Source organism: Lepus europaeus, chromosome 8 (genome assembly GCF_033115175.1).
Source record: "Lepus europaeus isolate LE1 chromosome 8, mLepTim1.pri, whole genome shotgun sequence".
Taxonomy (NCBI): domain Eukaryota; kingdom Metazoa; phylum Chordata; class Mammalia; order Lagomorpha; family Leporidae; genus Lepus; species Lepus europaeus.
In genome coordinates this window covers 77,249,348-77,265,892 of record NC_084834.1, presented here as the reverse complement: position 1 = coordinate 77,265,892, position 16,545 = coordinate 77,249,348, and positions in this window count along the sequence as shown.

Below are 16,545 nucleotides of genomic sequence, written 5' to 3'. Positions count from 1 at the left end.
GTCCCACATTTAATGAAGCATAATTCATTCGAGGATTAATTGTCAACAACTCAAATATAATTATACAAATCTGACATGAGAATTAAGTTTATTATGCCATATGCCAAGAAATGAGACACACTTTGTAAAATTTCAGTAAATCTCTAAGATGTAACTAACTATAGAAAAACTGACTTTGAATTTTTGATTTTGAGGAAACGTTTTTCAATTCTGTCTTTTTTTGAAGATTTATTTTATTCATTTGAAAGGCAGAGTTACAGGGTGGTGTGGAGGGGAGAGAGAGAGAGAGAGAGAGAGAGAGACAGACAGACAGACAGACAGCCAGAGCTTGGCCAGGTGGAAGCTAGAAGCCTGTTACTCTACCCAGGTCTCCTACATAGGTGACAGAAGCTCAAATACTTGGACCAACTTGCACTGCCTTCCAGGAATTTAGCAGGGAGCTGGATCAGAAGTGGAGCAGCCAGGATTCCACTTCATATAGGATGGTGGCTTAGCCCTCTAAGCCACAACAGTAGCTCCTCAACTTTGGCTTTCCAAGGTAGAAGAAAAACATCAGACTACCCAATGCCATTTTTATTCCATAACATAAGAAACCTATTCAGTCTTTTATTGACCAACTTATAATTGATTCCTTGTCTTATTGAGCTTCATTATAAAATGATTATTAACACATGGCTTTAATTAGTTCAAGAAGTTTTTCTCTGGACTTGGAAGTTTAGCATGTCAAATAGCAGTGCATCAGGTCTTATTTTCTGGTGTCCTATTGCAGAGTACAATGACCATAGTAATGATACTCTACTGAACTTATATATCTCATAAAGCTGGAAATGAGGGGTGCATTTGACACAATGACCAAGACGCTACTTGGGCATGCCATTTTGAAGTCCCTGGTTCAGTTTCTGGCTCTTCTGCTTTTGTTCTAGCTTCTCGTTAATGTAGCTCTGGGAAGCAGCAGGTGATGGTTTGAGTACTTGGGTCTCTGCCACCCATGTGGGAGACCTAAATTGTATTCCCAGCTTCTGGCTTTGGTCTGGTGCAGTGCTGGGAATTTGGGGAATGAAGCAATGGATGGAAGACCTCCCTTTGCCTTTTAAAGTAAATGAAAATAAATACAATTTTTAAAAAATCTGGTTGAAATAATTTTTATTAGTTTCCCCACAAAAGAATTGGTACATGTTTAAGGAGATAGAAATTTCACCCTGATTTGAGATTACAGAATGCAAACATGTGTGAAAACATTACACACAATTTTTATACGTCAATTAAAAATAAACAAATACCTTTACAAAAGTAGCATAACTACACACATATAATAAACAGCTCAGCCCACCTATCTCACTAGTCTTTGCGTTCTTTAGTTGCCTCCACAGCCCACATGAACCACTCCTAATTATACTCTCACACTTTTGATAAAAGATCACATGCATTTTGGATCTTCATATGGAACTAGGCATTTGCAATGGAAGGAAACCAAACCTAAAGGGCCTTTGCCACTGTGTGACCTGAAACGTGTATGCATTCAGCCACTCAGTGTCTCAGTTTGTTGGTGTGTGAGTTCAGAGTTTCGATGCACGAAGCTTCAAAGCCCTATGTTGCACATAGGGTGAGTTGACTATTCCAATGTATTTCTGTGCCATTAGGCTGCTTGCACAGGAATTCCAAAGTCAGGAAAGTGCAGTTGATAATAGACCATTTCAACAATAGTCCTTTTGTCCTTCAGATGTAAGCTTAACTCTTGGAGAACAATATCTTCACTATTTGGAAGCCAATTTGGTTTGATTAACTTTCTGCTTACTCTTTAGCCTCTTCTGTGTTACGCTTGCCTCTTATCCCCAGAAGTGCAAATTATTAACTACACACAACCTCGTTCATGATCTACATGGTTGCAAATTTGCACAGTTCTCATGTTTGGCAAACTTTTACTGAGGAAGCTAATGTATTAAAAGCAAGTAGGTTTGGTTTTGGGAATGATTCCAAGTTTTGATCCTTGGCAGGGTTGGACTTCTACTGGAAAATAAAATTAGCTAAAGCTCCAGCTCAAAATTCTTGCAAGATAAAGCTATGGGGATTACTCTAATATATTCAAGGTGTCCATGTACTTTGAGTACAGCTAATAATAAGCTCCCTGGAAAATATGAGGAAGACTTTGGCAGATGATCAAAATTCAACAAAATCAACTTCATGCACATCTGAGACACCCATTTCCAAAACAGATTGGTGGAGTTCAGGTCGATCATTTCATCTGGAATGTTAACTTGGGGATTGTGGGAGGCATTCTCCATAATCACAGGCAGGGGGACAATAAGCTTTGCCTCCCACGTTCAGTGTGCAGCTTTCCTCATGCTGTTTTATCTTACATCTGAAATTCAGAGTAGCTTCCTCCACAGCAACAGGCCACCCAGGAGTTGAAATGAAAGGAGCACGCAGAAGAATTTGTGGTGCACTTGGCCACAGTCCTGAAAGCCCCTTTTCCTGCAGTTTTTGGAACGCATTGGGTAATATCTGAGCGCTCATTCTGGGGATGAATGTTCTGCCCGCCACACTCAGCCTTCAGGAATGCCGGAACATCACTGCTTCCTCTTCCCAGTGGTTGGGATTCAAAAGTGAGAAAGTGACTGAAGCATGTACTTTGCTGTCCCCCAATGCAGAAAACCTCATGAAAATAGCTCAGATTGTGAAGAGCAATGCAGCTTCACCTACAGTTCATAGAAAACAGGTACATCTTCATAACTGAGCAAATAAACTCCCTTTCTACTCAGGAATTATATAACTCTCAGCAGTTGTTTTCAACTAAGGAGTTGAAATGAAGGCTATTTTGGAATTGTCTGTGACACTTTTTCAAACCACACATTCTCTCTCCTCTCAACAGGCCTTGCTTTCTCCATAAGATTCTAGCACATTCTTGCCTAGGAGGTAGCATGGATAGAATCTGCCACTGTGATCAATAACTCCTTAAAAGAGTGGGTCATGTTTCTTGGATATTGGGGTGGGAAAAGAGTAGGAAACACAGCTCCAAAATCTTAGAGCGATGTTTCACATAGTGTCCCAAGATCTTAGGGGATCTATGAAGTTAGTAAGGAAGTCCTGTAGGCAATGGTTATTATTTTTTAAAGCAACCTTATGGAAACTGCTGACAATAAAGCTGCTCCAGCTGATGGCTGCAACCTTGTCTCTTGACTTTAAGCTGAAATTGTATCAACTCACAATGATAGATTAACTACTGCAAACTCCTTGGAAGCACTGATGAGCAGTTACAAGTTCCTTGATAAATAGAAATAGGAAAATGAGTTTCTATTTAATTAAGCCTACTCATTTGATAGATGGAACATTTCAAAACACGAGACACATAGAAGAAACATGATTAAAAGGTAATTTGGTAGCTAAAGGTTTGGAAACCTAAAATAGAGTAAAACTGCTTAGGGGAAATATCTTTTGATATCTCTTTAATCAATAACTTCTTTATTATAGAAATAGAACTATATTTATGAATGTACAGATGTCTATATTGTTTTACAGTAGATAGGGCCAAAAAAAGAACAATGACTGTATTAATTAGGGATGGAGTTCTCTATATCTTGTCAGCTATGGTCATTTATCAATTTTAAATACGATCTTTTAAAAGTATTCATGTCTTATTTGCCTTTGGTAGGTTTGAATTCCACACCCTTACTCTTCCAGGGATGGTGCTGTGGGTGGTGAGATTGTGGGAGGCTGACTTCAGAATTCATTTTTACAAAATTAGTATCATCAGCAAGTTCTAGGTCTTACATAACATCTGAATGCTTGTCCTTAGAAGTGTTCTTGCAAATACAATGATATATTTCTTGTTAGTTTTCTATATACTGGGTTATAAATTAATTTCTGGACATCAGGTTTCCTCTTTATACTGTGAAATTAGCAGGAACTTCCACCAGGCAATCATGATTAGGAAAGTTGCTGCCAAGGCAAGAGCCTCACAGAGGGGAGACGGGAGGCCATGGAAGCTACTGGTATTTAACTTCTGAGGAGTAGAAAGTGATTGGTCCTCTCCTGCATCTGCCCTCTAATTCCAAGAAGAACTTCAAGAGGGTCCAAGGATGCCATGGCTTCCTTGAATGGCAGTGAAGTACGCGGGTGTGAGAAGGCTGCTACAGACAGGTTCAGGATGAGTGTGTGTGTCCGATTGCCAAGGTACAAGTCAGAGATGACTAGAATAAGGGGCCTGCTGGGATTCCGTCATGGGAGAAGGCTATATCTGCACCTGCAACTATGTTATGTCTCAGAAACATCCTGCTGTTTAAAATAATAGCCAATAAATGTGTGAGATTTCCGTTCATCTTTCTTCAAGCAGCTTGGATAGAGAGCACAAATATTTTATCAATACCTTCTCCAACTCATTCACTTATTTACTTAACAACGTTTTGGCATTCTTAGGCTGATACTGACCGACACCCTTTCTGCTATTTAGCTAATGGAGGTTGGGCAGAGGCCAAGAGGAGAGAGACGATGAACGCCAAGTATTTGCATTGTGAAGTAGCATGAGATGGGTCCAGCCTTTGGAATGCCCTTCTTGATCTCTGTCAGTTTCCACTGCAAAGCAGGAATCCTAACAGGATCATGTTTTGCCCCTCATCTTTGCTCTTGTCACTGAGTTTTCCACCTGCACGATAGAGGAAAACAGAAGCTCAGGACCCAGTGTCCTGGCACTGACGTGGTATATCTAAGTCTTTTATGCTGTGATCTCTTTAGTCAGAGGGCACAGAGCAAGGCCAGGAAGAGGGCTTGCCAGGTTTATGCATATTCTGAGAGTCTAACTCACACCGACCTCCTCCTCATCAGTTGCAGGGAACAAAATGAAAGGTCCTTGTCCCTTTGTTAGCAATTCCAAAGTTATATTCACCTTGGTTTGAACGTAGTGGAGTGGCATTTTCATCCATTTTATCCTTCGTTTTCATCATAATACTTGACACAGTGCTCTGTGCAGCCTCTCAGCCATCAAGAGCAAGTGGGAAACATGATGCATCCAACAGAGGAGCACAGGGGTGGGCACGGCAGTGCTGTGACGGCTTCCCTGCCTCCTCCAGCTTCCCTCCTGTCCCCTCCGGGGTTTTTCTCCAGTAAATCTCTTGCAGGTCTGATACAGTGTTAGCACCTGCTCCTCGGAGGCCCTGAGCACACAAAGGAAGGAAGTGCACTTTCTCCCCTGACGTTGAGTTCCAAATAACGTGAGTGACAAGTTAGGAAACCAAGGGGAAAAAGCAGCTATTCAAATGGTATCCCAAACTATGCTTGTCCATCCACTCTCTTTCTAAACTCTTCTGCCTCTGTTCATCACAAGAGCAGTGTTTGACCAAATTTTTCTGTAAAGGATAAGATAGCAAATGCTTTATGCTTTGCAAGCAAGTGCTCAACTCTGCTATTATAGTGCAAAAGCACTCCTAGGGCAGGCATAAATTAATGGACATGGCCTTGTTTGGATAAAACTTTATTTAAAAAACAGGTGGCAAAGTATATTTGGTCTGGACACCATGGTCTGCCAACCCCTGGTCTTTCAAGTTTATTTTGGAGATTTCCTTTGGCTAGGTTATCCAGTCACTTATTTGAGTCCCTGGAAACTGGGATCATTTAAGCTATAAACAACCGGAGCACCCGTTTTCTGCATTAACATCTCCTGCTTTTGAAATGTTTCATCCTGTGGTCAGAATGAATGCAAGTTTCCCTTCCCTGGAGATCTTGTGAGAATCTCAGTGTCCCTCAGTGCCCACTCCCCCAGCTCCTGGTTGTTTGCTGTGTCCCCCACTTCCTATTCTAACAAAATAGGCTTCATTTTTCTTATTGCTTGAAATTTTAAAACCTGAAATACAGCAAGAGGATGGCTGCATCTTACAAAGGGCATCTAGAACTACAATAGGAGTCTCCATGGCAACTCACATTTTTTTTGGATTAAAGTATGTTGGAGTGGGAATTGATGAGGATAAAATGATGCATACAGCCAACTAAGGTTTTGACTTTTGCTAGAAAAATACCCTGAAATTTCCTCAAAGGCATAGGGGTTTAGAAAAAGGAAGCAGTGCTGATCAAGGGCTTTCGAACCCAAACAAACAGAGGTTGGATTTGAGTCCATCAGGTGGCCAATTGCTCTGTCACTGCAGGCGGAATGGAAAGGTTTTCCTGTTTCCACTTGGTGGTGAGCATGGCTATTTTGCAATCAGCGTTCAGCACACTGTATTGTGGCTTCATTTGTGTGCCTGCTTGGATATTGTACCTGCGTTGTACCCTTCTCCAAGACAGGATTTAGAAAAGGGTATGGGGCCTCCTGGGCTTGCCTGTGGCACCTGTTGTTGCAAATGTAGAAAAGACTGGGCTGGAATCTTGAATGACAAGGCAGGATGGGCCACATCAACCTTGGCCCTGTCTCTTGAAAGAGATCGCTGCCTCACAGTGGATTTCCCAATCACCCTTTGCTTCTTTTCACTTCACTTCCCCCCTCTAGTTCTCCCTCCTCCATGTTCTTGTGGGGAACTGAGAAAGAGGCACACCTGCCAAAATAACTAACAGACGATACAGTTTCCTTTACAGGGAGCCCCTTTAAAATGGCAACAATGTGCAAAACTTAAGGAAGCACCCACAGTTGTGAGGGTTACACATCACATTAATGACAACACAGCATATAATTAGCATAAATTATTAGTGGTGACAATATTAGTTAGCAAGTGGTGGACTAAGGGTAGCCACAACAACTAGTAAATAGTGAGTTTACTTCTGATTAAATGATTCCACCAAGATCATAAATCCAGTTCGTAAAGCTGAAATTGCTGGCTAGGCTTCTGCCCCCTGAGAACTAGGACCCAGGGACTAGGTACAAGGACTGTGGAGCCAGATGGAATGGATTTGAGTCTGATTCTGCCTCTTATGAAGTGACTGAACCTCTCTGTGCCTGTCCCACAGAATCATTGGGAGGCTTAAATGAGTGGTGTTTGGATAATGTTAGAAACCATGCTTGGGCTGAATACTGCATTAGGGTTGGTAAAAGAAATGCATATTCCACACAGCTTCTAACCAGCTGAATAATTTCCCTGACCCTAGGAAACTGACCTGCTCTCTCTAAACTTTATATTTTATTTACCTGCAAAAATAGGAATGATCATAGAAATCCCGTTCTTGGTGCTTTCAAGGCTCAGTTGGAGTGAATGCAAAGGTCTTAACGTAGAACCTGGAATTTATTACAGGCTCAGTTTCTTAGCTATCATGGTTGCTTTATTGTTACTCTGCTATCTTCCTATGTGAGATGTAGATACAAGGGGCCTTCAGAAGTTCATGGAAATGAAGATTATGAGAAAACTAGCCCTGGGTTTCAAATCTTTTTTTAGTACCAAATAAACTTATTTTGAAATTCCATTTTCCACAGACTTTTTGGAGTTCCTTCGTGTGTGTGTGTGTGTGTGTGTGTATAAATCAGGTGAACATTGAAATATAGACATAAGTGGATGACGAATATGGGTAATCTATGTGATGGTTTAAAGTCCTCAGAGGAATACACATGTTCTCTACAGATTATTCGGGAAGGTGTTTCTTCTCATAGAGATACATCTTGCTCAGGCACTAGACAATCTGAAAATAACAGGAAGCTGCCAGAAAACACACCACACTGCAAGTGGACAGACGTCTGGAATATTAGGACCTCTGTAAGTGCTGGGATTTCAGAGCATCAGTTGAACAGCAGGCTTTTAGCGCTGCTAAATTAAGTCAGAGCTCCTGCACACGGAGTGCCTGTGCCTGTGAGGGGAACTCGTGAAACAGCCCAGATGGCTTACTGAAAAGGATCCTCGGGAAATTCCTTCGAGCAGAGAAGCGAGTGGTGGCACAAGTGTCCTCAACTGCCACCCTGGAGACGTCAGCTCACCATCAGAGTGACCTGGGGAGCCCTGGGGTTCCTGCCTCGGCCCGCTCCCCGCCTGCCTCTCCACCCGTTTCTCTGCGGTCCTTGTGCTGGGCTTCTCCGGGTTCCCCAGGCTCTGGCCGTAGCGCAGGCTGCTCCTGCCTGTCTGTGGGGGAGCATGTTCTCCTCATGCCCCTGGCTGACGCCTTCTTGTTCTGTGCTAGCGGGGAGTGGGGGTGGGCAGCGTGTCGCGGAGGCGGGCCTTCATGACGCCCCCGGAGGACTATGTCCATCTGAGATGTGCTCCAAGTGCCCCCTGTATTTCCTCTGCTTTGAGCTCTCCTCTCGCGGGAAGTCAGCATGCTCACTATACCTCTCCATAACTGTATGTGCTAAGGTCATGTGAACTTCCGGGAGGCAGGAGCCATGCCCTCTCTGTGCTCAGTGCTCCCCGTGGCGCCTGACACGTGGCACAGACTCCGTGAGCATCACAGCGAACGGAATCACAGGTGCACTGACTGGAAGAAAACCCACTGGCTCATGGATCCCCTAAGAAAGCAAATGCCCAAAATTCCTTTCAATAAAGCGATGACAGGATGCTTGCTCCATTGTTTAACATTCTGTGTGTTCACTAGAATGTTTCACTGGGTCTTATTTAGATATAGATTTTTATTATAGGCCACTCTGGCACAAGTATAAAAAGGAAAAAGAGAAATAATTTGGCTGGTACTTTCCTAACTTGTTTTTGTATTCAGAGCCCAACTCTTCTGAATTATTTTTAGCACTTAGTTTAGGTATTCTACCCCTCCACCCCCCAAAAAAAAGGCAAAATACACACACGGTGTTATGCTTGGTGCCATCAGGAGCCATGGTGATTCATATTTCTTTATTTCTTTTTAAGATTTATTTGAAAGACAGAGTTACAGAGAGGCAGAGGCTAAGAGAGAAAAAAAGAGAGGTTTTCCATCCTCTCATTCACTCTCCAAATGGCCACAGTGGCCGGACCTGGGCCGGTCCAAAGTCAGGAGCCTGGAGCTTCTTTCAGGTCTTCCACACAGGTTCAAGGGCCCAAGGACTTGGGCCATCTTCTACTGCTTTCCCAGGTCATAACAAAGACCTGGATCAGAAGTGGCGCCCATATGGAATGTTGACACTGCAGGTGGTGACTTTACCCACTACACCACAGTGCCGGCCCCCACATTTCTTAAAAAGATCATCCCTTCAAAAGGCTTGCATAGTCTGGGCAGCTCATGTCAAGAGCCTTAGGTGGTCACTGACATCATACGTAAGAGTGTTAATTGTTAAATTAACAACAGGAGTCACTGTGCACTAACTCCCTATGCAAAACCTCTGTCCTTAATGAATTGTATTATGAGAATTAACTGTAAAACTAGTTCTTAAACAGTTTTTTTGTGGTTATGCGTGTGTGTGCAAATTGTTAAAGTCTACTTAGCATGGAGTTGGTCTTCGCTGTACAATGTTAATTGAAAATGCATCTTAATGGAGAATGGGACTGGGAACGGGAGAGGGAGGAGGAGGAATTTTTGCAGATTCCAGATCCATTGCTCAAGTATTTATGTACATGTGCCCAGGCGATGACAGTGCCATTATGACTGCTGCAAGGTCAGAGAGATTTGAAGAGGCATGTTATTCAGACATTAAAAGTGAAAAAAGTAGAAAAAATGAAATGGTGAATGTGGCATTTACCAAATGCACACTTTAAACTGTCAAATCACATAATGAGTTCTGTGCGTGTATATATGTGGGTAGATAGGTAAGTGACCACAGCATTTTTTTTTTTTTTTTTTAGACTATAGCAGTTCTCTTTCTCAGGTACTCGAGAGTCTTGTGCTGAAATCAAAACTGCAACACTTTGTTGTTGGCTCTCTTGGTGTAAAAGCTCACGAGGGAACCCCTGGCTTGCTGGGCTTCAGAACAAAATGAGGGCTTCTTTGTTTGACCGGAATTTATACTTTAGTCCCCAGTTGCTAATGGAAGAGGACAGTCTACAAAAGAAGAGAAAGTGTCATTCCTGGGACTTTCAGTTCTTCATATCTTTTTGAGTAAATCTGAGCTTTTTTAACTCCTTACAAGTCACATTTTTCAATAATATTTATTAATATAGAATTGCACACATTTTAATTTTTAAGAATTTCTATGTATTTCTTTTATTTGAGAGAGGTGGGGTGGGGGAGAGAGAGATCTTCATTCTGCTGGTCATTCTCCTTTACTCCCCAAATGCCTGCCTATAACTTCCAGAGCTAGATCAGAGAGCCAGGAACTCAGTCCAGGCTTTCACAGGACAGGAACCCAACTACTTGAACCATCATCTGTTGCTTCCCAGGGTGTGCATTAGCGGGAAGTTGGGTTGGAAGTGCAGCGGGAAGCTGAAGCTGAGCACTCCCATAGGGGATGCGGTGTGTCAGAGAGTATCTTCACTGTTCGGCCAAATGCCTGCTCTTCTCTAATTAAAGCTACTTCTTATGTATTTATTACAGACCTTTTCTCATTCCTTGTTCTGTTTGTTTTCTCTCTCTTTTTTTCTCCCCAACTCTTTGCTGCCACAATTTAATCTCTCTATTGTGTTTGGTCCTCTTAGAATCTTTGCAGCCTTTCCTCTCTCCTGCTGCCTTTGTCTCTCGTGCTCTTCCTATGATTTTTCTGCTTCCTAGAGGTCAAACTCCTTTCTCCGCTTACCCTCTGATTCTCCTGACAAAGCAGCTTTAGACCAGTGATCCTTTTCTGAGTTCTCATTATCATGCTCTATCCATTCTGTAGCTTTTCTCCAAGGGCTGCATTTAACCAGCTTGTCCTTTATCCTTTTGTGAAGGAAATCGAGCTACACCTGGCATTTGTAAACAAAGTGCATGGACTGTCTTTGATCTCACTAGCCATCCACTTCAATGTTCTGTTTGTTCAATCTCCTCAGATACATGGCGCGAGACATCAAATTATTACCTGCGATTTCTATTTCAGTTTCTGGAGTTTGACAGCTTTTACCTAAGACAACCCTACTGATGTTTAATCCTGTGACGCTCCTTTCTCTGCGCTCCCACCCCCAATATCCTTCTGCAATAATTTGAATCAGTGCAATAGATGGAAAAGAATAATCATCGGAATAGTGCAGTCCACAAGATCTTTCTGTGCACGTCCTTGGGACTTGCTCCTAATTTTCGGCCAGTTGTTTTCTGAGCACCCAGTCATCGTCAGGACATAGGAAGAAAGGTCTGATCTCCCCGAGTGAAGGAGAATGGAAGATCGTCTTGCTTGCCTCGAAGTCTAGAATCCCTCCAGCAGCAAAATTCATGTGTGACGTTCTAGCTGATTTTATCCTCTTCTCAATGAAACAAGCAGGGAGTAAAGAAAAATATATTTCCTTTTCATTATCTTGCCTTTGCCTAACAACCTTGTCTTCTTTTCAGGAGCAAAGTGTACGTGAAGTAGTGATTGTTTCATCTTACTCTCATTTTAAAGTGGCATCTGTTTCATGTCCTCCACAATTTAAATGGCAATTACATATACAAACAACCACTTATTCACATATATATATATATATATTCATCTTCAGGTAATTTTTAAATGTTAATTTTTATATTTAAATCAAGAAACCATAGAATATCCAAGAGCGTTCTTGAGGTTTTATTTACCTAGGTGTACAGGTGTTCTGTGGGTAGAGACTCACAAAATTTTACTGTTATTATATCTTCTAGTTACTGAAATCATGGTGCAGAGCACCAAGTTAGAGAAGATTCTCTCAAGGATAGGAATATATCATTTTCCAGTTAATAGAATCTGCCAGTGGACCCAGGGAAAGCAATCAAGGGTAGGAACATGTGATGATACCCGGATTGGTTTACTGGACATGGCACAGCATTGTAGCAACCACTAGGGGGCCACTTCAAAATGCTGCCCTGCACCTGAACCAGAGGTGGAGCTGCTTTGTTTTCCAAAATGGGTTTAAGGTCTGCTTGAAAATTTTTTAAAAATTAGAAAGAAACAAATAACAACGAGGTCCACGTCACATCACTTTTTGTTATATATACCTGATAAGATATGTTAAATTAATGAACATTCTGGGTTAATTCTGAGTGTTCTGATAACTGCCAAAATGGGAAGTATCTTGACTTCATGGTGGTAACAACAGGAATCATACAAGCTCATCTGCAGAGACATAGTGACACTTCAGCATCACAAACTCAAACACCCACCCATTGACCCACGGTGTAGATCTGTATATGGCTACAAGAGCTATGGGATAATATACCTGGCAAAACTTTCAGTTAGGATTTTGTAGACAGCACATCCATGTTGCTGAAATGGTGTTTTTGTATCCATTGCTTGTGAAGGTTGTTTAATGGCATTCAAGCATAGCTCAGGGACGCCATCGGCTCAGGTATGTTGCTTCCTAGTGATCATGCTTCATGCAAGGATTAAATGCAGAGGATTTATGAGAATGGCGGTGGAAATGCCCATCACATCATTCCTCTGACATAGGCAAGGCTTAAAATGATCCATCGGTAAATACTGAGAGTTTACTTTTGATATTTAGCTGATAAGATGCTGGTCCCAAAATACGTATTGTTTTTGGATAGGTGTTTTGTACATAGAAAAAAAATCTAAAACTGATCCAGCTGCATTTTATGTCCACTACAAGGAAGTTAAGCTTGAAATCCATGTTAGTTTTCAGAGGGATCCTCACTGGCCTGTGAATTCTGTCTCCTAGAACTTTGTTTTTTGATCCTTTTATTTTAATTAAATTTTTATAGAAACTAGATCAACAGCCTCTGTCAGCCAGGAAAACCTGGAAACTTAAATATATTTATACTTCCTGCCCAAATCCATTGTTCATCAAAAATTGACCAAAATGTTTTTATAGAGGAAATATCAGCATAGTACATGCAGTTTTTTCAAGGTTTTTAATTTTTTTTCAAATTTTATTTAATAAATACAAATTTTCAAAGTACAACTTTTGGATTATAATGGCTTAAATGTTTGCTGTTATCCCAAAATTTTTGGCATTACATTGATTAAGCAAACATGACATTTGATATAGATATTCTCTCTTCATAAAGTTTAAAGCACTTTGTACGGATTTTTCACTCTAAATTAATTCGCCAAAGAAATTTGATAAAGACCAAGACAACTTACAGTCTTATGTATTTCAAGTTCAATGCATAATAGACTCACACTTAGGTTAGAGGGCTGGTCAAACAAATGTGACTTATTAGTTGAATTGGAACTTGTGTTGGATTATTAAGAGCAAAACATCTATAGAGAAAGATGCCACTTTCATTAATTCTCTCTCCTGATTTTTCTCCACCCCTACTATTGAATTTTGATTTTCCTTTTGCCCATCATGTAAATAATGGTGCATTTCACTAATGTGTTCTCATTGTATGAACTCTTACTGTGACAGCTTATTCCCTGTTTTCAACCATTGTGTGCATGTTGATGACTTCCAAATCTGTAGTTCCAGCTGGTATACCTCTCATGAGACTCAGGCTTCTAATTCCCACTACACCTCTACCCAGACAAGCATATAGTAAGTATGCATACTTTATGACAAATAGATACTGCAAGTTCTACTTCTTCAAAATCAATCATTAGATTCACTCTCAATTCTCCTATGTTTCTTAAATTGATTCAACCAGTCATCCAAGTGTGTCATCTGGAAATCATTTAAGAGGTAGCCCTTTGCTCATCTTTCCCACTTTACATAATAAAATTGCCTTAAAATTTGCATTCTTCTTTTCTGGTGACTGCCTTAACCCAGGTACTAACAAAATTTAATTGGGACTATTTTTAATAACACACATGCAAATTTACATACATACTAGGCCAGATCCCTTTAATAGCATGGATTTTTATAGTAAAAGATTTATTTATTTATTTATTTGAGAGGCAGAGGGAGGGAGGGAGGGAGAGAGAGACAGAGAGAGAGAGAGAGAGAGAGAGAGAGAGAGAGAATGAGAATCTTCTATCTGCTGGTTCACTCCCCAGTGGCTGCAATGGCCAGAGCTGGGCTGATCTGAAGCCAGGAGCCAGAAAATTCTTCCGGGTCTCTCACACGGGTGCAGGGGCCCAAACACTTGGGCCATCTACTACTGCTTTCCCAGGCCATAGCAGAGAGCTGGATGGGAAGTGGAGCACCTGGGACTCGAACCAGCTCTCATATGAGATACCAGCACTGCAGGTGGCAGCTTTACCCGCTACACCATAGTGCCGGCCCCTAGCATGGATTTTTATCTTAATTTAGACTCTATGGTAAATATATTTGATAATTATTTCAGAAATACTTGCTGGGTCCATATGCAAGACATTAGACCTAAAAACCTAGATGTGTTTTTTTAAAAAGAAAATTGGAGAGAGGAGATATAGAGTAAGGTCACTGATTTATAATTCAAGAGAGTTTTCCTTTATAAATATAATACAGACACAGGTTTTTGAAGAATTGACAAATCCATCAACAAGGACTGATTCTGAGTTTGTTTGATTTTTTTTAGAGTTTTCTGTCTCTGCCCTCTCCATGTCCAGTTTCCAGTGTTGGATTTACTAAATCGAAGAACTGGAGTCCCTGGAGTCCTTAGACCTGTGGTGTCCAATAGGTTTACCATTAAGCAGAGTGCCTACTGAGCACCTTAAATGTGGTTGATTGGAACTGTGATGGGCCAAAGGTATAAAATCCACCCTTGATTTACAAGACTTAGTTTGGGGCAGGCATCTGACAGAGTGCTAAGATGCTGCTTGGAATGTCCGCATTCCACGTGGGTGTGTGTCCAGTCTTGGCTGACTTTTTGAATCAGCTTCCCACTAATGCACACCTTGGGAGGCAGCAGGTGACGGCTCTCTTGTGGGAGACCTGGATGTCGTTCTGGGTTCTGGCTTTGGCCTGGTCCAGCGCTGGCTGTTGTGGGCATCTGTGAAGTGGGCCAGCAGATAGAAGGTTTCTCTCTGTCTCTCATCCCTCTCTCACTACTTAAAATGAAAATAAATTAATTAACATAAAAATTTGATGAAAGACAGTTTTTAAAATAATGTATTTCTTTTATAGTTTATTTTTATTTTTATATACATGTTGAAAAGATAATATGAATGCTATATTGTTACAATAAAGTTCATGGTTCTATTTTTTGTGTGGTTGCTAGAGAACTGTAATTACATATGTAGCTCACATCTATTCCTATTGAATGACATTTCATAGGATTGTGAAATATAGTGATACAATTTGTCTAAATATCAATGGAGACTTGAGACCTAATAACTCTATGAGCCTCAAACAATGTAATCACTAGTGTCTCCAAATATGTATCCACAAAGTCCTTTTTATCCCTTTCTCAACAAGCAAAAGTGTTGGTGATTGAGTGATTTCTTGTTGACGTGATGAGGATTTTTGGTGATTCAGCTGTCAAAATTACATTCTAGGTGAGGACAGAAGGCTATCTGATTATTCCATTCTAGAGAAAATCAGAATGTCAGTCTCCACGGTGTAAATGGATTTGAACTAGAAGTCAAAAATGTGAGTCAGAGTCCTTTCTCAGACTTGTACAAATCATTGCATGTTTTTCTCTGATAAATTATCTTTCAGGAAGCCAATGATGTGCTACCTATCTATCAGGAGGAGAAAAATTAATAATAGCAACCCAACCTATCCGTAGGGCTATTGTGGCAAATGGAATCATAATTCCATAATTATAACTCATGATTACTCATAATAGTGTTCATTAATTTTTTTGTAAAGCCTCACTTATATAAGATGTTGCAGTTTTATTACCTTTCAAGTAACATGCAGGTAGTGAGAGTGCATGAACACTTACTACTTTTCTCGAAGGGATGATATATATGTAGGTTTTATGTAGTAGAGGCCTTGCCAGGCTTACACTAAACTCAGATTTACTTTTACATCTGCCACTGAATACCCCCGGAGATAATGACTTTAACTGCTTCTTCTTTTTTTTCTTCTAACCTTCCCTTGAAGGTTTTATTTTCTGTCTCTATTATTTTTTTTTCTTCTAAACTGTTTCTGTTTGCAGTTCTTCTGGGACTTATCATACAATTCTAAATGAGCGTATACCTTTCTCTGTAGCAGCTTTAGGCAGGGGCTAACTCCCCACTGCTGTGAACGAGCAAGGTTTTAGCTCACCAACACGACCTCACACTTCCCTCCCCTTGCCTCCCAAATTATATAAGCTACATTACTATGTATGCTTCCATCACTTCTCTTTTCCAATTTAATCCTATTAGATCTATATTTCTCTTTTTTTATTAACTTGGACAATATCTTATAATTTTTCTCCTCTATTATTGTCCCTACTGTGTCTTACACCTAACCCCCACCCCCCATATCTCCTTTAGATTCTGCCATTAGTTTATATTCTCAAAATTAAACTGTCTGCAGTATGGTTCCAAAATTGAGGGCCTATACACACAGCTTAAATGGTTCTGATTAGATTGAAAAGCACCCGTTGTAGGATATATATATATATAGATAGATATATAGAGGGCCTTTGGACAGTTCTGATCTCCCTTCTTGTGGACTTGACAAAGCATAGCAAGTATATGGTATACTCAGAATAGCAAATCTTCTGTTGTTCTATGTCAACATAAGTGATTAAGATGATAATGAGCAGACAAGATGCACTTTCATTATTATAGCTTGCACTTGTGTGACACTCTTTGCCTACCGGACG